At 60.2% G+C, this 22,489-nt stretch overlaps 1 long non-coding RNA gene across 1 annotated transcript; it reads right to left on the bottom strand.

The window, feature by feature from the left end:
- Positions 1-7,979: 7,979 nt before the first annotated feature.
- LOC131825476 (uncharacterized) lies at positions 7,980-21,825 on the bottom strand. The gene is made up of 2 exons (XR_009351266.1): positions 14,104-21,825; positions 7,980-10,008 (listed from the first exon to the last, which is right to left on the bottom strand). It is a non-coding gene; the product is annotated as an uncharacterized LOC131825476 (long non-coding RNA).
- Positions 21,826-22,489: the final 664 nt, after the last annotated feature.

Raw genomic sequence — 22,489 nt, 5'->3', positions numbered from 1 at the left:
GTCCCGCCGGGACAGGACGGGGCAGCAGCGCCCAGCTCCGCCCCGCTCTCCCTGGATACGCTACTGCAGCCAGGAGGAAACAGAGAGACCAGCTTCTCGCAGGGGAGCCGACAACCCAATACTGACGAGCTCATTCTGGCAATGACCAGGGAAATCCACAGGAAAGTTTTGGAGTAAAAACCCTGCTTTTACTTAAAACTACTTTGTGTTGGCGTCTCTATCGTGTGCAGCGAACACATGAGCAAACCCGGACACCAGAAGGCACACGACGAGGCTGGGAACACCGTGGTCACCCGCTCACCCTCCACTGCATGGCCAGGGCCGCACCGGGAGGACACCCATGGCACGGAGGGGAGGACAGGCACCCGAGAACTCGGCGTCCCGAGGGGACGGCGGGGGGACACCGCACAGCCCCTGAAACAGCTCCCAGAGCGGGAAGGCGCTCCCTGTGGGACGCTGCAGCAGGCACGCCCGCGCTCTCGGTGGGGGCAGAAGGGCAGATTATCGGCTCACACGTGCACTCCGAGCCCCGGGGACCGCCAGGCCACCAGCGCCACCGTGACAGCCGTGCGTCCTGGGCAGCAGCAGCGCCTGTGGCCGCGGTTCCGCGGCTGTTCCGCCCGTAGGTCAGCAGAGCTCGCTCCCTGCGGCTGCGGGAGGCCAACCACGCCCCCCGTGCCCGGTGACACCCGCATGCACACGTGCACGTGTGTACGCGCGAAGACACCTCCCAGCGGGGACGGAGCTTATCCCGTGGGGAGACCACGGCTCTCAGCGCCCTGCCTTGTCTGCACCGTCCGCACGTGCTGTGACGAAGCCCACGGCTTGTGGAGGGAAGAGCACGTCCAGGAGCGGCGCGAGGGGGACAGCAGGCGGGCCGCACGCACCGCCCAGGCCTGTGCTCACGCGCTCCCTGCCCCGCGCTGTCCCTGCTCTGACCAGCCGACATACAGAACCTCATTAGCTGCGGAGGTGGGGGCCAGGCAGTCCCCAGCTGCACACGACACCCAGTGCTCGCCCCATCCCGTGCCCTCCCGGATGCCCGTCCCCCGTGACCCAGCCCCCCCGAACCTTCCCTCCGTAACCTCAGTCTGTCTCCGACCGGGAAGAGTTGCATGGTTTGTCTCGCTCTCGGATTTCAAGTTGCTTCATGTTTTCCCCTTCCTCTATGCTCCTCGGTTCTGTTTATTTTAATCCCACACGTGAGTGAGAACCTGGCAGCTGTCTCTCTGACTGACCGACGTCCCCCAGCACGGCCCCCAGCTCCATCTGCGTCGTTGCAAATGGCAAGATTTTTTTTCTTTTTTGGTGGCTGAGTAATATTCCATTGTGTGTGTATGTGTGTGTGCACGCACGTGTGTGCGTGTGTGTGCACATGTGTATGTGCGTGTGCATGTATGCATGTGTGACTGTGCGTGTATGTGTGTGCGTGTGTATGTGCACATATGTATGTGTGACTGTGCGCGAGTGTGCGCGCGTGCGTGTGAGTGCGTGTGCACGTGCGTGGGTGTGTGAGTGCGTGTGCGCGCATGTTTGAGTACGTGTGAGTGTGCGTGAGTGTGTCACTGTGTGTGCACGTGCGTGTGTGAGTTCGTGTGCGTGAGTGAGTGCATGTGTGAGTGCGCGTGTGCGTGAGTGCGTGTGCGTGCATGCGTGCGTGTGTGCGCACACGGACACAGTCCGGCTGTCGCAGGCGTCACTGCTGCCAACACTGGGAAATCGAGCCCCTTCGGGTCCCTCCATCGCCCCGTGGGCCTCGAGGACCGGACCAAGGCCGTGTAGCCAGGGCACGGCTCGGGACACCCCAGCCATCGTGGGGCAGCCTGTGGCGACAGGCGGAGTCATCAGCGGCACAGCAGGAGCTCAGGTGTGCACTCTTGTCGGAAACGCTCCGTTGTCCCTAAGAGCCACAGCGGAGGAGGGGGAGGCGCGTTCTCCCCAGCCGGGCCCCCGAAACACCTAAATTCGTCCAGACGTACTACAGAAAGCAAAAGCCTTTCTCGAGCCACAAACACCTCCTCCAAAACGGGCCGTGGTCGGCAGAGGAGGCGGCCGTGGCAGTCGGGAAGGGGACGGCAGGGGATTGCGGGAGGCAGAGTGCGCAAACCCAACGCCAGAGATGTGGAAGGGGCCGGGGAGACATCGCGGCGGGTGGCAGCACCGTGACCCTCTCCCTGACCACTCCTGCACCTGGCCCGGTCCCCTCACGCAGGGTGACACCTGCCTGAGGCAAAGCTGCTCCCCACGCCACATGAGAACCAGCACCTAGCGAGCCCCCCGCCGCCGGCAGGACGGACATGGGCCCTCCTGTGCACCCGGCACGGAGTGAGGGAGCACTGCCTGGGGACCTTGGCCTGGGTCCCCACTCCTGCCCCACTGGGCACACAAGGACCAGAAGCAGAACTGGTACGCAGTGTGCGTCACCCCCCTGCCACGCCATGTTCTCCGCGCAGGAGGCACCAAGCAGAGGAAAGACTGTGTGGTCTTAGGTCCACACTGGGAGCCACACAATTAGGTCTTCAATCAAAACAATAATTCAGCCTTTAACAAAAACCCAGGGGCAGAGAACACGGTCTCCTGTCAACATAGGGTGTTTGTTGTAAGGTGGCAGTGGGAGGGCCAGGCCTGTGGTTCAGGAACGGAAGGTTCCAGCACACCCCAGAGCAGACCTTCTGCCCTTCGGGAAGCTCTCCGTGTCCTTCCTCTTCTCCATTAGACTTCTTCACTGCGAATCCCCAAGACAGACTCAGCGCCGCGTGCACAGGGCTCGTCTCGCCAGCGAGGATGGGTTGCACCGAGAGGCCCATGCCGGTGCAGTAGGGCCATGGCCACACAGACCACAGATGGAGCCCTGCCTCCTCCCCGGGCTCCCCTCTGCCTCAGACCCCTTCCAGGCCGACGGGAACTCCCACGTGAGCACAGAGACACCGCAGGAAAAACGGCAACAGAGCAGACACCCCAAACTCAACAACCCCCGTGTAGGGTTGAGGCATGGGGAACAGCCCAGAGCAGCCACAGGAGCCAGAGACGGAGCGAAGAGGGTGTCTGGCAGGTTCCCAAAAACCCACGGACTCGGCGAGCTTAGTCCCCGCCACCTAGAGGCAGAGCTGCGCTGCCCCAAGTCCAGGTCAAAGGACCCTGCCTGCGAGCAAGCCGGGAAACGAACCAGAAACTCCCCCACTCTGAGGAACGGGCCGTCTACCCCGCCGAGGCCAAGGGCGCGCAGCCGCGGCTGACAGCTCACTTCCGCCAGCGTGACGGGCGAAGCGGCACCGCAGCGACGCTGAAGGGCCGCCGTCGCGGGTGGGAGCGTGCGCGGCGACACACGCCCGTGTCTTCATCTGTTTGCCTACAGGAGACTGGCCTCCCTCTCCGTGATTTTTAAATATCCATGGTCCGTTGCAAAGCTTTTCCTCGCGGGCGGTCCTTCCGTCTCGGACTCTCTGTTCTCCTTGTTCGGTTCGGCTCGGGCAGGTCTCCACGGCTGCGGCACCTCCTCTCGGAGCTCGGCTCGGCCATCTTTCCTCTCGCGGGACCCGAGTTTTCAGCTCCTCTGTGACAAGCCTGGCCTCCCACACGGGCTGCATTCGGCTGCGTTTCTGTCCACGCGCACCGCCTGCCTCCCGCACCGAGCTCCCTCCTGCTCCCGGGGCTCGCGCGGCACGGGGCGCGAGGCGGACGGCCGACGCTGTCTTTCACACGACGGTGCCCGACTGTTCCCAGATCACGTCGCCGGGCGTCCCTCACGACCCGGCAGTGGGAGCTGCCGCCCTAGCCACAGACGACACGCCCATCGGGATCTGGGCTTCTCCCCGAGCGGTCGCACCGTCACATCACACGCACGGACTCGACCCGGACGGGCTCTCTGGGCGCTTCGGTGTCTGATGGGCCGTGCGCCTTTCCTCACCCCTTCTCTTCGGAGTTTCTAGGTCTCCACGAATGCCTGTTTCTCTGTGTCCGCGTTAGGTTCCACACGTCCAGCCCAAGGGCACTGATGGCTCTTGCCGCACTCACACCTTTATTGGAATCCCATGGACTTTGACCATTACCCCCGGGCGAGAACGGGCATCACGGCGGCGACCCCTACCCGTGAACAGGGCGCGCCCCTCCCTGGGCTCCAGGCTACTTCCGTCTGTCTCAAGAGTTTTGCTGTGGTCTTCACTCAGGTTGTGAACCTTTCCTACCACGTTCATGCCTGGGGTCGGATCTTTCTGTAGCTGCTGTGAATGGGGGCCTCCTCTAGGGTATCCGCTGGCAAGACTCTGTGTCTAAGGATGTTTGCACGTTACGTGTTTACTGGCGAATTTTTATGATTTCGGTTCTTTATGATACAAGCACCCGTTACAGAGGGGTCTCCTGAGCACCCTGCAAACACATCATTTTACCTATTCTTTTTTTTAAAAGATTTTATTTATTTATTTGACAGACAGAGATCACAAGCAGGCAGAGAGGCAGGCAGAGAGCGTGGGGAGGAAGCAGGCTCCCCGCTGAGCAGAGAGCCCGATGCGGGGCTCGATCCCAGGACCCTGAGACATGACCTGAGCCAAAGGCAGCGGCTTCACCTCCGGAGCCCCGCGTGCTACGTATTCCACTCCAAATCCCATGCCTGTGTTGTCTCTCGTCCTGTCCCACGCTGCTGGTAACAACACTTGGATCCTCCCCGCAATCGTTCATGAAACCGCACATCTGTGCTTCGTGCAACGTCTGCTCCTGCTGTCCCGGGACCCGGCGCCCAGCCCTCCTCGGCCGCGAAGACGACAGATGAGCCCCGAAGTTTACTCTGTTGCCTTCATCTTCAGCAACATCTTCCTCAGCCTTCTGGCTCGTGTTTAAACTTGGATACGACTTTTTCCTCGAGAAAAGGAGAACTTCCATCAAAAACAAACCGAATGACCGACATTCATGGGTCCTAAAAGAGATTTTTACATTTCTAAATGTTACTTTTTTTTTTTAAAGATTTTATTTTTTATTTGACAGAGATCACAAGCAGGCAGAGAGGCAGACAGAGAGAGAGAGGAGGAAGCAGGCTCCCTGCTGAGCAGAGAGCCCGATGCGGGACTCGATCCCAGGACCCTGAGATCATGACCTGAGCCGAAGGCAGCGGCTTAACCCACTGAGCCCCCCAGGAGCCCCTCTAAATGTTACGTTTTTATTAAAACTTGAAATAAACAGGAAAGTCACATCTGACTCCTATCTCATTACCTGAGGATTCCAGCAATCCCGCAGCACACCTACTGCGTCCGCCACGACCGCTCACTCTCGAGGGGCGCCTCCCCCCGCTCACCCCGGCTGCGAGTGCCTTCCGTCAGAAGAACGCTGACAAACTTCAGACAGCATTAAACAGGCTTTGTATAAGGAAAACATGCTAAACTTTTCTTACATTGCTGGGAAAATTCATTTTTTATTAATTTGTCATTTTGACTAATTCCTAACTCACTCACTTTTAGGAGAATAAGAGAAAAGTGTGACAGCAAACACACCGAAGGCCTGTAGCGTCCCAGGCTCTTTACCACAAAGACTCACATCTGGGAAACTCCATCCAGGTATCAAGGTGCGCACGTCTACACACACTTGTCTCTGGCCACACGGTTAGGACGGTTTGGAGAAACGATCGCGAACACGCTCAGACGATGAGCTCCTGACAGGCTCTAGCGCAGCCACTGCCTCGTCTAGGCCGCACCGGTGAACGCGGCCTCCAGCCACACTGCACACAGGCGCCTGGTTAAACGTCGGGACAGGGCTCTAAGATCAGCAGGCGTCGCAGCTGAATGAAGAAAGGGAACTATTAAAAAACCAACCAACAAACAAGGAATCTGGGGAGGCCACTGTCCTAACACAGCCGCAGGAAGCACGAGGCGACGCCACCGCGGGAGAGAGAGAGGAGCCAACGGCTGGGAGCGCCGCCCCTCCTGGTACCAGGACAACTTCGTCAACAACTCAAGGAGCGAAGAATCCTAAAACATGAAATGACACCAAGGCAGCTTTTTTCTCACAAAAGAGCCTCCAGACTGGACTGTTCTCTTCGTCCGCGGTTGTTTCACAGAACAAAGACCCAGGACCGCGAGGAAACCAGACGAATCACCCCAGTGGCTGGTCTCGGGCGGAGCGCCTCGACACGGGCGCGCGGTAGAGAGAAAACTCCCCCGAGTTCCGAAGCCTGGACGCGGTGGGTTTCTTGGTACTCGGCGGACGGGCGAGCCAGGACGTCAGGTCCCGCACCTTCCCACGGCACCGTCCGATCGCACGATGGGCCCAGTTCTGGAAACACCAACGACGCACCGTGCACGCTCTCGCCAGGTGAAGTCTGTAAGTCAGCACAGGAGCGACGCCGTTAGCAAGCCTTCATCTGCGCGCGGCTCGGACGACTCCAGGGCTCCTCACGCCCAACTCGTACGGGCGGTCTCATTCAAGATACTTTCAGCGGGGGCGCCTGGGGGGCTCCTCGTCAAGTGTCTGCCTTCGGCTCAGGTCACGATCCCAGGGTCCTGCGATCGCATCCCCCATCGGGCTCCCTGCTCCACGGGGCGTCTGCTTGTCCCTCTCCCCCTCCTCCTACCTGGGTTCCCTCTCACTGTGTCTCTTTGTCAAATAAATAAATAAAATCTTAAAAAAATAAAAATAAAAACTTTCAGTTCATGGTGACCTGAGAACCAGCGAGGCTGCAAGGGGCGTCAGAAGAAAATGGAGAAACCAAGCCATCGACGTCCTTTATCATACTTAAAAGGCCAAAATGAAACCAGATCTCTAAAACATCACAAGTGACAAAGTCCAATATCAAAAAAGCAAGGGATCAAAGATGCCCCGAAAACACAACAAAATCCCCTCAGAAGTGAACGCAGCACCCACGTCACCTCGCTCTGTCCCCACGCTGCCCTGGATCTGGCTCAACACTCAGAAGGCGCCGGGACTGTTTCCCCTCTAGAAAGATGCCAGCTTTGCATTAATGTCATAAAAACCACGACCCCTTGCAGCCAGCTGTGCCCCCAAGGAGACTTGCAGGGTAGGTACGGGCAGCGTGCTGTGCCAGGACCCCCAGACCGGCTGACGGGTGCTCACCAGGCCAGGAGGTGGCACTTCCAACCCCACGGGCTGCCCACGGCTGCAGGGCAGGGGCCCCGCTCTCAGAATCCCTACTCGCCACTCCGGACACTTCCTCTGCCCCAAGCCCCTCGTGGTGCCCCCTACAACACTGTGTCTGTCCACCGGGCCAAGCAGACCATCTCGACTTTGCTGGAGCTGACCGCCAGCCAGCTGGACAGGAGCTTCATCTCAAAGCTCCTTGAGAACACCTCCTCTCCTGGTCCAGCCCCCACCCTCAACCCCATCCGACTCCCAACAGCAGTTGGGGCCGGCCCCTGCCCAGATCTTCCGTGTTCTTTCTGGAGTCTAACTCTCCCCAGGGTAAACGGGTGCAGTGGGCAATGGTCCTCTCATTCTCCCACCGGCCCTGCTCCTTTGTCCCCCCACACACGGGAGGACTACAGGATCCAAGGTCACAGCACCGGCAGCACCCGAGTCTTCCCAGAAGTGACCACACCCATGTGCACGGATCCTGCTAGACCCAAGCTAAATGCAGCCCAACGTGACTTCCTCTCAGCCAGCTCAGGAAGAAGCCCAAGGACGTCCACGGCCTCCCGGGACAGGGGATGGGCAAGAGAGAAGCCGGGGGACAAGGAGGCAGCAGGCCTGGTGACTCCAGCTAAAAGATCGCACTCTTGAGAGATGTAGAGCGTGTGCGGACACCGGCCAGGAGGGACCTCCGCAAGTGAAGCCCCAGCCATGCCCGGGGCCCCACTGGCCATTTCCTGTTTAGGGGAGTCTGGGCCGGCAAAACCAACGGATACGCTGCTCAGAGTAACCAAAGTGATAAACCCACAAAGGAAACCGGGAAGCAATTACCTCAAAAGTCAACGGGACTTAGGGCAGAGGATGAGATCACAAAAGGAACGTCTGAGAAATTATTAGATTTTTAAAAAACATTATTTTTTTAAAATAGACTTTATTTTTTAAAAACCATTTTAGATTTAAAGAACAAGTGAGATGATGGTAAAGAGGTTTCCCATGTGCTCACACCCAGTGTCCCACGCGCTCACACCCGGTTCCCCACACGCTCACACCCGGTGTCCCACGCGCTCACACCCGGTTCCCCACGCGCTCACACCCGGTGTCCCACGCGCTCACACCCGGTTCCCCACGCGCTCACACCCGGTGTCCCACGTGCTCACACCCGGTTCCCCACGCGCTCACACCCGGTTCCCCACGTGCTCACACCCGGTGTCCCACGCGCTCACACCCGGTTCCCCACGTGCTCACACCCGGTTCCCAACGCGCTCACACCCGGTTCCCCACGTGCTCACACCCAGTGTCCCACGCACTCACACCCGGTTCCCCACGTGCTCACACCCAGTGTCCCACGCGCTCACACCCGGTGTCCCACACGCTCACACCCGATTTCCCAGGTACTCACACCCGGTTCCCCACGTGTTCACACCCAGTTTCCCACGTGTTCACACCCGGTTTCCCACACGTTCACACGCAGTTCCCCACGCGCTCACACCTGGTTTCCCCTTTATAAACATCTCCCATCGGTGCGTTACATTTGTTACAATTAACAAACCAGTATTAACACGTTATTGTTAACTAAGCATCAGATGTCCTCAGTCCCCCCCCAAGGCCCCGTTCTGTCCCAGGATCCCTTCAGGACACCACGCGACATCAGTCACGTCGCTTTCCGTCTCCTCTTGGCTGTGACCGTCCCTCCGAGGACCCCGACCGTTGGGCGGAGGCCCAGTCAGGCCTTTGGGGAGACGCCCCTCGCTGGGGTCCGCATGGCGGTTCCTCGTGGGTGGACCGGGGCCAGGGGCTGTGGCGGGGAGGACCGCAGAGGGCAAGTGTCCGTCTCCTCCCATCCACACTGCGCGGAGGGGGACCGGGCGCTGGGGGCACCGTCCCTGCTCACGTGGGCCGTGGTCACCTGGTGGGGCTGGGTCTGCCGGGTGTCCCCCCCCCACGTGGCTCCTTCCCTTCCCTGCACCGTCCCCTGGGGCCCAGCCCACACCTGAGGAGGGGGAGGCACACTCCACTCCCGAGGACAGAGCGGCTGTGCGGACACTGGGGGGTCTCCTTCGGAGGAGGAAATGCCGTTTCGGTAGCAGCGCGCGTGAGCCGCAGACGATGTCAGTGCGGACTCGTGGGTAGTTACGCACCGTGCGGGCTGTGATCCAGCACGACTTCACTCCGCGGCTGGCACGGGTCCGGCTCTGGCCACCGGGAGCCCCTTCAGGTGGCTCCTCTGTCCCTCTGACACGCCCCTCAGGGTGGGGGCTCCTTCCCTTCTGGCTCTGCCTGGTGCTCTAGGGCCCCCGGGGCAGGTCCTGCTGGGCCCTGAGAAGAAGCCCTTGTTCTTTATTTCTTATACGCTCTTTTACAAAGCACACTTATGGAAGAAGCTAGTTTACCCGACCCCAAATCCATCTTCCGACCACGGATACAGCACCACATTTGTTCTAAGGAAACGGACTCCCCAGGGCTACCGACCTGGTGGTCCTACGGAAGGGGCTACCTGTAGCGACTGGGGTGGGGGTGGGGGACGCGAACCCTTCCATTTTGAAGTCCTTGCACACTTATTTCCAGAAACATGCATACTTTTATAATTCAAAAACACGCAGCATTATTTCAAACCCTTGTGTGGACTGCATGTAGACACCCAATCCCAGTAAGGAAGACGCACCAACAATCTTCAGAAGAGGAATAAGCAGAAAGTAGGCTCCCTCTGCTCAGAAGTCGATAAACTCCGTCTGGCAAAGCACAGAGCGGCTGTGAGCCTCTGAGGCTCTCCGGCAGTGTCGCCAGCGGCTCTCTCCCGCCCAGCAGTCAGCACAGACTGAGGTTCCTACGGGCATTCAAAACGTCCGGGTGTCCGGGCACACCTGGCTGGCTCAGCTGGTACAGCAAGTGATTCTTGACCCTAGGGTCATGAGTTTGAGCCCCACACTGGGTGGAGAGTTACTAAAAAAGATAAAATAAATAAATAAGTAAAATTTAAAAATTCAAATGTCTATATATTAAGTGTATAGTACTTGGAAATTTTCACAAGAGCTCTGCCTGGGGACAAAATGTTGCAGCTCTGCAGACGGCTGGGCTCCTCCTAATTTCCAAAAGCCAGAGAGTCCGGGTTTACAGAGAAATAAGTTAACCCTTTCAAAGCGCAGTCCAGGAAGGAAGCGGACACGAGGAAAACTCTGGAGAGGCACTAACAATGTTTTCTCTACAGGACAGGCACATTTAAGAAAAGGATGCCATAATCTCAAGGTTTTTAACACAAACGCTGTGTGCACACTGCAGGAGGAAAGGTTCCCAAAGTGCCCTGAAGCTGCTGAACCCACGGATTGGCAAAGGGGAGGTACCGTGCCACCAGCCTGCTGGGAGCCCCTGCTCAGCACCTTTCCAGCCAGGGCTGGCCGCCGCCCTGGGCGCAGTTTGGGCACTGGGGGAACTGCGCGGAGGAGGAGGGGGCCGGGGCGCTGGAGGCACCGCGCTGGAGTGGGAGGTGGGAGCACCGCGCGGAGCGGGCCGGGCGCAGGGGGCACCGCGCGGAGGGGGCCTGGGCGCTGGGAGTACCGCGCGGAGGGGGAAGTGGGAGCATCGCGCGGAGGGCACCGGAGCGCCGCGGCCACCGGGCGGAGGGGCTCGGGCGCTACAGACACTGCGCAGAGGGGCTCGGGCGCTGGGGGCACCGCGCGGAGGGGCCGGGGCGCTTACAGACACCGCGCGGAGGGGGCTCGGGCGCTGGGGGTACCGCGCGGTGGTGCGCACTCAGCAGGCTCAGGGCGCGCGGGAGTGCGGGCGTGCGGCGGGATCCCGGGAGCTGACCGTTAACCGCCGCCAGAGGACCAGACCTCAAGGGACAGCACCTTGAGAGTACTGCGCCCAGGAGACTTGCCAAGCGGCAGCCACTCCCGCCAGCACTGAAAAGGGGACTCGCCCTGAGCACTCGGGCATGGCGATCCAGCCCGTGCCCGCGCTGCTGCTGCTGCTGCTGGCCCTGCTCCTGTCTCCGCACAGCCGCATGGAGCCCACAGAAACCGCGCCCACCCTGGCCCTGGCCCTGGCCCCGGCCTCAGCCCCGACCCGGCCCTGGGCCCTGGTCGGGAACTCGTCAGCAGGCCAGCCCCTGTCGGGCTTCGAGTTCAAGGCCGCAGCGCCTGCCCCGCGCCCTGCGCCAGGCCCGCTCGCCCTGCGGTGCCCCCTCATCCCGCTCGCCCTGTGGCTGGTGCTTGGGTAGGGCACCGGTCCAGCGTGGCCAGCACTGCCCTGCGTGGACACAGAGCTCCAGGGCTCACCGGCCTCCACTCCTTGACTTCGCTACAGAAATGGGTCCAGAAAACAGAGAATCCCACCATGACTGGTTTGCAGCATGTGGATACAAAGGTCACACCTCCTGTGACTGCAGGAACAGACGGGGAGGAGCTGGTGACATCCTACTGGGTTCAAGATGGGGCTTGGGAGCTTGGGGCACCTGCAGCTCTACCGTGAGAATTAAAAGATAGTTTACCTTTACTTTGGTTCATTAAATTTAAAAAGTCACAAAATGGGTGGTGTGGCAGGTGTTTCTGTGGATTGTGGGTGACGGGGAGTGGTCAGGCCTGGGGCCTCCGGTGAAGCTGGCAGCTGTCGGGGGAGCCGTGGCTGCACCTGCCACGGGACGGTGACCAGGGCAGCACGATGAGAGCAGACCACCCCACGCCGGCGGTGCACTCTGCGCCCTTCAGAGCCCACACAGGACCACTGTTCACCTAATTCCTAAGAGGAGCACACCACCTCGCATCTCCACACGCTGCTTTACTTCTGTGTGTGCTGAGTGCGTTTTGCCGTTTAAAGGTGACTTCTTGAACACGAGGTCTGGCTTTACACTGTGTTCACCTGAGTCATATCCACATTTTTTTAAATACGTATTTTTATCTTTATAAACCCACATTTGAACTCTTTCAATATGTTTAGACCGTACCTACAACAAAGCCTACAGTACTTTCCAGAGGTTAGTCTAATCCAACCATCAACACACACACACACACCCTCCCCAAGTCCCTCAGTAAAGCAGACACGGGGCCTTCAGAACCAAAGACACGCCAGCCTGCGAGCGTCCCAGAAACAGCAGGCTCGGCAGCCCGCAGAGCACGAGCACCGTGACACGCAGTCCGCGTCCTAGAGCGCGCGCTCTGGGAGTAGTTCCGCTTCGATTTCCAGGAGGGGATCCGGTACTGACTTGCACCAAACACAAATGCAAATCATTTTCTTAAAGGCCGAAGGAGCGATATAAAGAAAAATCCTAATTTAGCAGGTTTTACTCTGTGCATTACAGGATGGCCAATTAGAGCTTTCTTTGACATAATAACGGAAAGGCTGCTCTCCCATAGGAAACTACACTTTCTTGGTCAGCACTCGACCCCTTCTCTCTCGCAGCAGTGCTGAATTAACAACCCCTAATGGAAGACGTGGAAATTCCTATCAGATGATCCGAGGATTCATTCTGAGCCCAGGAGTCCGTCAGATCTTACCTCCCTTCCAGCTCTACCTGCCTGCTGGTAAAAAAAACTCAGATGCATGTTTTCTTGGGGGAATCTATGTCCCCAGATTGGGGATCGTGTGTGATCCACAGGGAAGGTGCCCAGTGTGGCCTGAAACACCAAGAATCACCTGGCATGTCTCTGGTCCCAGGGCAGAGGCAGCAGGGCTCAAGGATCGGGGGCCCAGCTCCTGAGTTCCGCACACCTGCCGTCCTTGGGGAGCTCGGCCAGGTGCCGGGTCCAGGGCACGCCCAGCCCCCACGATTCACAGGCACGGTCACCAGTGGTTGGCACAAGCATCCCATCCTCACAGTCATGAGGGGATATCAGTCTCCCCAGTCTGCACACTGGGAGACCAAGGCCCCCAAGGTCAAATAACATGTCAAGGTCACACAGGGAAAGGTAGCATTGGGATGGCTGAACCCTAACAGGCTGGTTCCAGAGATCAGGCAAGTAAGGACTTCTCTCGGCCGCCTCCCAGCTGCAGAGGAGAGGACAGCTCCAGAGGTGGGTCAGGACCGTGGCTGAGGTGGCCGCCACCATCTGACAGAGGGAGAGCAACACAGAGAAAGACACGAGGAGGGCAAGCAAGCTCTGCAAGAAGCCGAAGAGGCACGAGCCGGACAGGCAGACCGAGCCGGCGGGGAGGGGTCTGGGCCTGAGCACCCGGGGCAGGGCCGGCGGGGGAGGCTGGGGCAGACGGAGCCGGGTGCAGCCGGCCGCTGGCAGAGTGGGTAGCGGTTTGTGCTGAAGCCCGAGGCCCAGACCCGTGGGGAATGCAGGCGCAGAGGAAGACCAGGAGCTCAGCAGCTGCACGCAGGGCGCGGAGAACAGGAGGGGAGGATCAGGGCCCAGTCGGGAGGCTTCTGCTGGGGGCAAAGGAGAGCGGGTGGTGGCCTGTGGGCCCCGGGCCAAGGGGGCGTGGAGAAGCGGGCATCCCGGGTGGAGGACGAATGCGGACTGAGGGCCGGCAGGGAAAAGCCGGCAGGTTCCCAAGCAGGGAGCCGCTCGCCGTGAGGAGAAAGGGTGGGAGAGGAAGGCAGGTAGGGGGGTTCCAGATGCTGGGCCTGTGACCCGCAGCCGGGGAGGGAGCTGCGGTGCACGGCCTGGCAGGCCTGGGGCCCAGAGCCCACAGGGCACGGCAGATGGAAAAGCAGAAGCACGGGGCCCCAGCCCAAGGCCTGCACGTCCACACCAGAGCAGCGGGACGCCCTGCCCGTCTCGCTCCCCTCAAGCTCTGTCCCAAAATGCCCCGCCTTCCAGCCAGCGCACTGCCCACACGGCATTGCCCACACGCAGGCGTGCCCTCAAGTCTCTGCCTGCCCTAATCCTTCCTCCCCGCCCCCGCCCCCACCTGCTCCCCTGCCAGCAGCGCAGAACCTTCCAAACCACAGCTCTGACCTCACCCCTGCACGCCCGCACCCCTGCGCAGGGCCACCGCTGGCTCAGCGTCAGCCTCGCTGTCCTGCGGCTGGCCCGCCCGCCCCTCTCCGGCCACATCTGCTTACTGGGCCTCCAGCAAAGCTCCCGAGCTCACCTTAGCTCTTCCGCTCTCAATTAACAAAGAGGCAGCACGGGAGCGGCTCACAGCGGGAAAGACCCTGTGAGGACCTGAAGGGCCAGCCCCAGCCTCCCTGAGCCGCAGGCACTGCCTCGGGGGCCAATCCGTGTCCTCATCTAATCCCTGCAGAAACCACTGGGGGCAGCTGCCCTCGGAGAGGAAGCGGGGTGCGGGCGCTTCGGCTGTGGGGACGGCCCCTCCCAAACCCCGGACTGGCTCCCCCAGGCTCCTCTCCGCGCAGGAGCTGTTCTGCATATGCCCTTGGCTGGGGTTGCCGCGCGCAGCCCGACCTCAGACACCACCCCAGGAGGCTGCAAAGAAGCAGCTCTTCCGGAGGAGGGCCTGCCCCTTCCCTGGCTCCTAGGAGGCTGTGCAAGTGTGGGGCGGTGGCAGCCATCCCTGGGGCACGCGGCTAGGCAGGAGCACAGCCCCAGAGGGCACTTCCCCCAGACTTCTTCCACCCACACAGCAAAAGCCATGTTGCGGGCCACAGAGGCCCACGTTTGGGTGCTTGGGGAGAACCCGGCTGGACCCTCCCCACGGAGGGAGGCGTGGCCACTAGGGCAGGACCCGCAGAGCAAGGCAAGGGCTCCTCTCTCCACTGGGGGCCAGGGCTGGGCCCACCCACAGCGACCATGTACTCAGGTCACTGCACAGGAGGAGCCTGTTGCAGCCCAGGGCACCCCGAACCTGTCCCCAGCCATTCTCGTCACCAGGTAGGTCAGTCCATGCAGTTCAGAGTAAAAGACTAACAGGCCCACTTGGCCACAGACTGCCCCATTCTCCAGTTAGTCCTAGGGCATCGGCACCCGCATCAACTCCCCACTCACCTGTCTGCAGGTGGGGACTGTCCAAACTGGTCCAGAACTCGAGACACTGCAAACAGCGCTAAGCAGAGAATCCTGCAGCGCCAAAGCCTCTGACTGGTCCTAGGACCCCTGCGGACAGGGCCGTGGGGGCGCGGCCCACTGTCGCTCTTACCGCTTCCTCACGGAGCCTGGTCTTGTTACGCACAGACGCTGCCCCAGATCCTAGTGACCAGAGGCGGCACGCGGCACTCTCCCAGACTATGAGATGGAGCCCGGGGGCTTCCTGAAATGCCTTCCCGAGAGAGACACCGCCCCTTCCTGCTGGAACATCAGGCTGCCGTCAGAAGTCACCCACAAGCACGAGGACGGAACAGCAGACAGGAGAGACGCAAGGGCCCAGAAAGCACCTTCCGGGCCCCAGACTTCGTACTTCTTGGTTAGAGGGGCCCAGGAGCTGAAAGCCAGACCAGCCAGGTTCTGCTCCATGCTGCCAAGTCAACCCGACCCAAATGCAGGCCAAGGACACTGCCTGGGCACAGGGACTACAACCAGGCCCGCTACAGACCTGGATCCACAGCAGTGACCAGCGGCGACCAGCAGCTCCCAGTGCAGGGCACAGGGGAGACCACACGCATGCCACCAGCAAGCAGGCCCACGCCACGCGTTCCTCAAGCAGCTTGACGTGGACAAGAACAGCGCGGCAAGGGCAGAGGAACCGCCGCGCCAAGGACACACGCCGGGAGCCAAAGGCTGGACGGCAGGCGGGCGGCGTCTGACCCACACCCCCACAGGAGACACAACAGACGCATGGGACCCGGGGTGGGGGGTGCCACGGGCGCAGGCCCACAAACAGGGAAAATGGAGGGAAACCGGCAAGACGCAGGCCTGTCGACCTGCTCCTGAGGGGACCGACTTTCCCCGTGGTGAGGGGAAGTCTCCGGAAGGGGTCCAGCAGGGGTCAGCTGCTGGAACGCGCCCTTGGAAGGATGGGCACAGTGACCCCAGGACGGTGGACTGCACGGGGGCGAGTCTGGGCCCAGGAGAGCCAGCGAGGGGAGCCAGAGACAGACCAGAAGGAGCTGGACAGTGCGCAAGGCGGGGAGAAAGGAACAGTGAGCACAGGCCCACGTGGGAGGGACAGGGACAGCGGGGGTGTGCACTGTGCCACGTCCAGAGTGGAGGGCACAGCAAGCAGGCTGGGGGCAGCGGCGCCCGGGACAGGCGGGGGCGGGGGAACCAGGCAGCTCAGGCCGCTCTGTCAGACACTGCTGAGGGCCTAACAAGACAGGACAGTGGCCGCTGACCTTGCCAAAGACAGGTCACCAGTGACTCCGAAGAGCCATTTCAGAGGGACATAGAGGCCCAAAGCCAAGCAGGACAGTCAGGAAGGTCACGAGAGTGGGGATAGGCATCAAGCCGGGAGGCCCCGGCATGAACACCGAGGGCCTCCCGCCCCCCACACAGAGGCTGTGCGTGGACAGCTTGAGACATACAGGTCCGCACGAGCAGACATCTGCCGGCCTGGCTTGCTCGGGGCCTGTCAGAGCCCCCGCGCGAGGGGCACTCAGAAAACACTGGCTAGGAGGAGGTGAGAAGAGCCGTGGCAATGGAGAGCGCACCAGGACGAGGTCCTGACGGCCCCAGGGCTCACGTGGACACAGGGATGCGGAGAGCCCGCGGGTGCGGAGCCGGGACCCAGCCGGACACACGGCCTCGGTGCGGCCTCTGCGCTCGGAGTACGTGTCCCGCCTGCAGCCGCACCGGCAGCGAAACATGAGAAACACACTTTCAGCAAACCCACAACTCAAAAACATCCTGTGGAATTAACAAAAACTTTCCAAAATTTTACTTCAGGATTTCCTGTGTAAAGGAAACTTCAGACAACCAACTAGCACCAGGTGCGAAACGGGCTCATTTCGAGAAGCTCTGCCCGGAAGGGAGGTCAGGGCCGGAGGCCTGATGGAAGCCCCTCTCGGGGTCGCCACGAGGCTCGGAGCACGCGCTGACCACGGCCCCTCGGGGAGCTGTAAGAGAAGCGTCCGAATAATTTGATTTATTCTATTTCTCAAAAGAGCCTCCATCTGCAAACACGGCATCACCAGAAACCCATCTTACGGACACACACACTGGACGTTCACACCGAGAAACCGCCGCTCACGGGTCTGCGACTCCAGTGGGCCGCGGTCACACCCGGCCACGCGCTGACCAGATGAGCCAGGAGCGGCGAGGACGGGCCTGTCCCCAGCAGGAGTGAAGCGCCAGAAATTAAGCCCGTTGCTGAGCATGACTTTATCGTCCAGCACCCGCGTGTGATGGCCGCGCGGGGACGGGAAGCCGAAACCTAAGGTGCTTCTCAGGCAGATGAGAGATGAGCGGCCTGAGTCACAGCCTGGAGGACGAGAATCATTGGGTTCCGGCCTCTCGCTCAACAGTCCAGACAGCGGGGGCCTGGGCGGCTCCCTCGGCTGAGGCTCTGACTCGATCTCAGCTAGATCTCGATCTCAAGGCCGTGCGTTTGAGCCCCGCATTGGGCTCCACGCTGGCCATGTAGCCTACTTAAAAAATAAATTAAATAAGAACATAAAAACGCAGAAGGCCTTGACTGGCAGTGTCCACCTCCGGGACCTCGTGCCGCTGCTGGGGATTCCTGGGGCTGCAGCAGACGCAGCTACCAGCTTCGGCAGAGGCCGCCGCCAGGCCTCTTCCCAAGAGAAGACCCAGCAAGGGAGGCTGCGGCCAGGCCAGGAGACAGGCAGGTCTTCCCAGACACCCCTGTGGAGATCTCTCACACACGGTGAGAGATCACAACCACGCTGACCCTCGCCACACAGGGCCAGTTCCAGAACCAGAGAAGAAAAGGTGACTGCCCCGGGTCAGAACAGCAGCAGTGAGGCTCTGAGGGCTATGCACCCACAGAATGCCCGCTTCTCTCTGCCGATGGCCAGGGAGACCCGCCAAGGGGAACGTGAGCAGGAAGCCACGGCTGGTGCACCTGGCCTGGAGTGCCCAGAGACCGGCTCCTCCCGCGACCTGGAGCAGCCCAGCGCAGCACCCCAGCGCCCCAGCCACGGTCACTCCAGGCTCCTCTGTGGCCTGAGCCGTGTGAAGGTGGCCGTGGGGCCCCAGACGTGGCAGGAAGCCCTGCTTATCTCAAACAAGAGATACCCGGTCCTCACTGCTCTCTGCGTAAATATGGGGGAGCAGCACGGATGATACGAGACTCGTCGACAGATTTCAGTAGCCTAGGAACAGACGACGCTGTTGGCTCTGAAAACAAGATAAAGATGTCCTTGGCTTTAGAAAGGGCACGAAGGGGCGCCTGGGCGGCTCGGGTCATGGTCTCGGGTCCTGGGAGCGAGTCCCACGACGGGCGCCCTGCTCACGGGGGCTCTGCTTCTCCCTCTGCCTCTGCCTCCTTCTCCCCCTGCTTGTGCTCGCTCCCACTCTCCCAAATAAACAAATAAAATCTTTATTAAAAAAAGAAAGGAAAGAAAAGAAGTGAAACCTAGACCTGATGCTGGTTCCGACACCTCCAGAACCTAAGATCTACCTTCAAGAAAGAGAAGTAAAAATGTACGAGGATGGATCACGACTCACATTGTGTGGGCTTGCGAGAGGCTCTATTCACACAATTTTTAAAGTGACGATTCAGGTAAAGTTAGGTTTAAGCTACCCAAAGCTTCACCGACTTCCTCCGCCTCACTGGCTACGTATTTGCACAATTCCTCATTCGACGATCACTTTAATACTTACAGGACGATACGTGACACTATATCGGGGTGTCATTCTGGCTTATAAGTTTACAGATGAGTAAGATGCACCCATTTTTAAAATTCAACTTGTATACAACAATGGGAAAATTACTTTTGATGAGGATTCTTGAATTCTGATTCATCTACAAGGGTTCAACCGTCCTACTAAGGCTTAGTCCCCATAATTACTATTTTCTAAGATGAGATTCCAAGGTGCAACTACACCGGAAAAGAAGGTAACGTTTACTGCCACGGAAGTGCTTTGCTTTGCGGTCCGTCTTTCCAATGCCCCTTGGCAGCCGGTTACAGTACAGCAGAAGACTGCGGGGCCGGTGCGCCAGCTGACTCCGTCACTGCCAAGAGGCCAAGGTCAGCTGATAAGCCAAGGATGGGCTTTGGAAGTTCCCCATCCCCGACAGACACCCCCCCGGCCGGCCTGGAGGTGTGTCGTGCCAGACCAGGGCAAGGAAAGGGCGTGCGGCTTTGGCTCTGGGTGTCAGCAGGACCAGGCAACACCTTCTACACCAACGGGCCCCGCAGGTCTAAGGATCTTCTCCACAGACAGGATGCTGGGGGGGCGGGGGGGACCTGGCAGGAGCCAAGACCCACCCAGACTGCGCTTTTCACACCGTTTCTCAGTACCCCCCAACCAAGGAATGAGGGAAGTTGATCTCTACGGGCTTTTAAATTGTCTAAATAAGTCAAACAGAACTAGTTTCTCTTACTAAAATGGGCGAATGCATTCCTGATGCCCCGGCCTGCGTTGAGCCTCCCCACCTGGCCCAGCAGCTCAACTCACTGGGACCCTCTAGATCTGCCCCCCCCCCCAGGCAAACCCAGCAGGCTCCTCGGGCGGAAGCCTGGAGAATGGGGGCCCGTGCCTGACCTCCTGCACCCACCCGGCAGCAGAGTGGGGAGCAAACGCACCATGCCGCACGGGGCCCGGGGCCGAGCCCGTCCTTCAGAGCCACCACCTCCCGAAGCGCGGCGCCCCACACGCCCCACCCCCGTGCCCCGGTGCCTCGGGAGGCGGAGACCCTGACGGAAGGGAGCCGGCCGCGGGCACCCAGAGGGCCGCAGAAGACGATGCTGGCGATGAGCTTGCCCGCGGCTCCAACCGGAGTGTCACTTCACTGAGTCAGTTACCCTCATGACCCCTGAAAAAACCAACCTTTCGTAATGTAAAACCGCAGATCCGACTCCACCATCTTCTCCTCTCGAGAATTTAGTGAAGCAGAGATAATCACAGAAGGCGTAAAAGTGGACATCAAGGAATACTGAAGCAGGGAATTTTGAATCAAGCAGTGGGAGAAACTAGATTAACTGAAGGTCGATCTATCACCAGGGGCAAAGACAAGCGGCCATCTGAGTCGGGGACACAGCAAGGCCGGTGAACTGAAGAACAGGCGGCTTCCAAGTGTTCCGGAACCTGCGCTAGGACTCTGCTCCCTACTACACCGCTGGCGTCCCAAGCGCTTGACGCACGAAGTAGGTGCTCAAGAAAGACTAGTCATGATCGCAGGAAAAGAGCTTGTTTGTACAGGGAGGGTGAAGAGCTGCACGAGCTCGAGACGAGGTGCCCCTCGGGCCGCAGGACGCTCCTACTGTGGACCCTCCCTCGTCTCTCCAACAAGGGCAGTTGCTCCAGAGGCGGTGATGGCGGCCAGATGCTCGGGTTTCCGACAGACATCGCCAGGAGCCCTGCACCTCGCCAGCTGTCAGTGAGGAGACCGCGCTGGCTCTGAGGGGAGATGCGGAGCTGCGCGTGCACAGAGCGGCAAACTAGGAGGAGCAAGGACAGCAGGGGACCAGACCAGAGCAGCGGCTCCCCGGGGAGGCAGCAGGGCTGACCTGGACGGGCATGGACCAGAGGAAGGTCACCGGGCTGCCCGCCAGCTCCTACCGGCTCAGGGGAGAGGACTTTCTGGAACGGCCCAGTGGACGGCTCATTGGTAGCTTGAAAATATTTACGCCACAGAAATCGGCAAATGCTACACATCAGGGCCCTTCGCAACCCCGTCCCTCCAAACACACCAGCCGTGAAGGAGTTGCCCGCACGGAGCTACACCTTACGGGCTGTGAACTGTGCTGCACAGAAGCTAAATGCTGGAGGCGGGGGGTGCGGTTGGGGAGAGGGTCAGGGCTTGTTTTGGAAAAGGAAAAGGTGCTGAGACACATAGCAAAGTGAACTTCCAGTGTGTTGCGAGTAAAGAAGGAAGAAACGTAGAACATCAGGAAATCTATTAATAAAATTACCATATTAACCGATCGGAGAGGACAGACCATACGACCGTCCCGACAGAAGCAGGAAAAGCTCACGAGATTCCACCGCTGGTCTCCCAAGAGCGTCTCAGCAAGCAGGCAGGGAGCCACGGCCTCGCTGGACAGCTGGTCCGTCCCGCGCCCGGCGGTGAAGCCCGACGCCCGGGCGCCGAGTCAGAGCAAGAGGGGCCTCCGACCACGGCCACCGTGCGCGTGCGTGCGGGCTGGGACCAGATGCCCGGCCCGCCGACGAGACAAGGACGAAGAGCGCAGGAAACAGCAGCGTCTGCACGGTTTGACCCTCTCCCCAGAAGACATGGGACGCAGTGGCACGTGGCGAGCCCGAGCGCCTTTCTGTGCAGCAGGAACAGTGGTCGGAAACTGCTCCGAACGGCCCCGGCCGGCGGTTCTCGTCCCCCAGCACAGGGCAGACCGCTGGGTGATGGCCGGGCCACCGGCTCCGCGACTGGACAAGTACCGGCTCTCACTTCAAGCCGCACGGGAGCGAATCCCGCACGGATAACAAGCTAAGTGTGGGGAACAGACTATAAAACTGGCAGAAAAAATGAAAGAGGAAAGAACATTCCTAAGGCAGGAAAATGTCCTCAGACAGGACTGAAAACCCAAGTCATAAAGGAAAAGCCCAGTAGAGTTTCATACGTCAACCTTTAAAATCTCTCTTTGGGAAACGAAAAGCAGTCAGACCACAAGACCAAGGACAACCTAGGAGCACACCCAGAGCCATGTGAGAGGTCCCCGGGAGGGGCCTCAGGCCTCCCCGTCAGCCAGGGCTGCGGCTGCCTTCCCCAGCAACCCCAAGGCCCCCGCCCCACAGCTCCAGAACGCTGCAGCGGGGCACGAGGGCCCAGAACGCCCAGGAAGGAGGCAAGAGGGATTTCTCAGCCGACCCGACGCTGAATCGGGGCGGCAGCGGGGACCCCGCCCCACCCGGAGCTCCGCGGGTCCCGTCACACTCCGTCCGTCGCGGGCTTTCCTCTTCGGCCTCCTACTTGAAAGGACACACTTAGAGGAGAGTCACGGTCGGGAGCTCCCCCGTAGCCCCCGTCCCCTCTCCTACGTCTGCATCCCACAGCATCGCTGATAAATCACAGAATTAGGAAATCGACTCCAGCACGAGCTGTACGCGCAGCTCCCAGCTCTCCTCCTGAGACCCTCTCGGCGCCAGGACCCCATCCAGAAGCCACGCCACGTTCTGCCCTCGGCCACCTCCAGAAGCTTGTCCCTGGGCCCCTGGGCACTCAAGGAGCCTTGACTCAGGTCACTTGACTCAGGTCAGGTGTCGAGCCAGGCCGGTCTGCTGCCTGCTGGTGACAGCCCCGTGACTGTGACGTGCGTCTGGGGCGGGAATACCAGAGACGGGATGTGCCATCTGGGTAGGTGGAGGCCCTGGGTCTGATCACAGGGCGCGGTAACTTGCATGGCCCGGAGAAGGCGGCGTCTGCTGCTTTCTCCACTCTAGAGTTACCGTTTTTCCCTCTTTAATGAATAAGTAACTTGGGGAAGAGATACTTCGAGTCG

The sequence above is a fragment of the Mustela lutreola genome, chromosome 2 (genome assembly GCF_030435805.1).
Source record: "Mustela lutreola isolate mMusLut2 chromosome 2, mMusLut2.pri, whole genome shotgun sequence".
NCBI lineage: Eukaryota > Metazoa > Chordata > Mammalia > Carnivora > Mustelidae > Mustela > Mustela lutreola.
The sequence above is the reverse complement of the archived record's forward strand: the minus strand, read 5'-3'. Positions and strand labels throughout refer to the sequence as shown.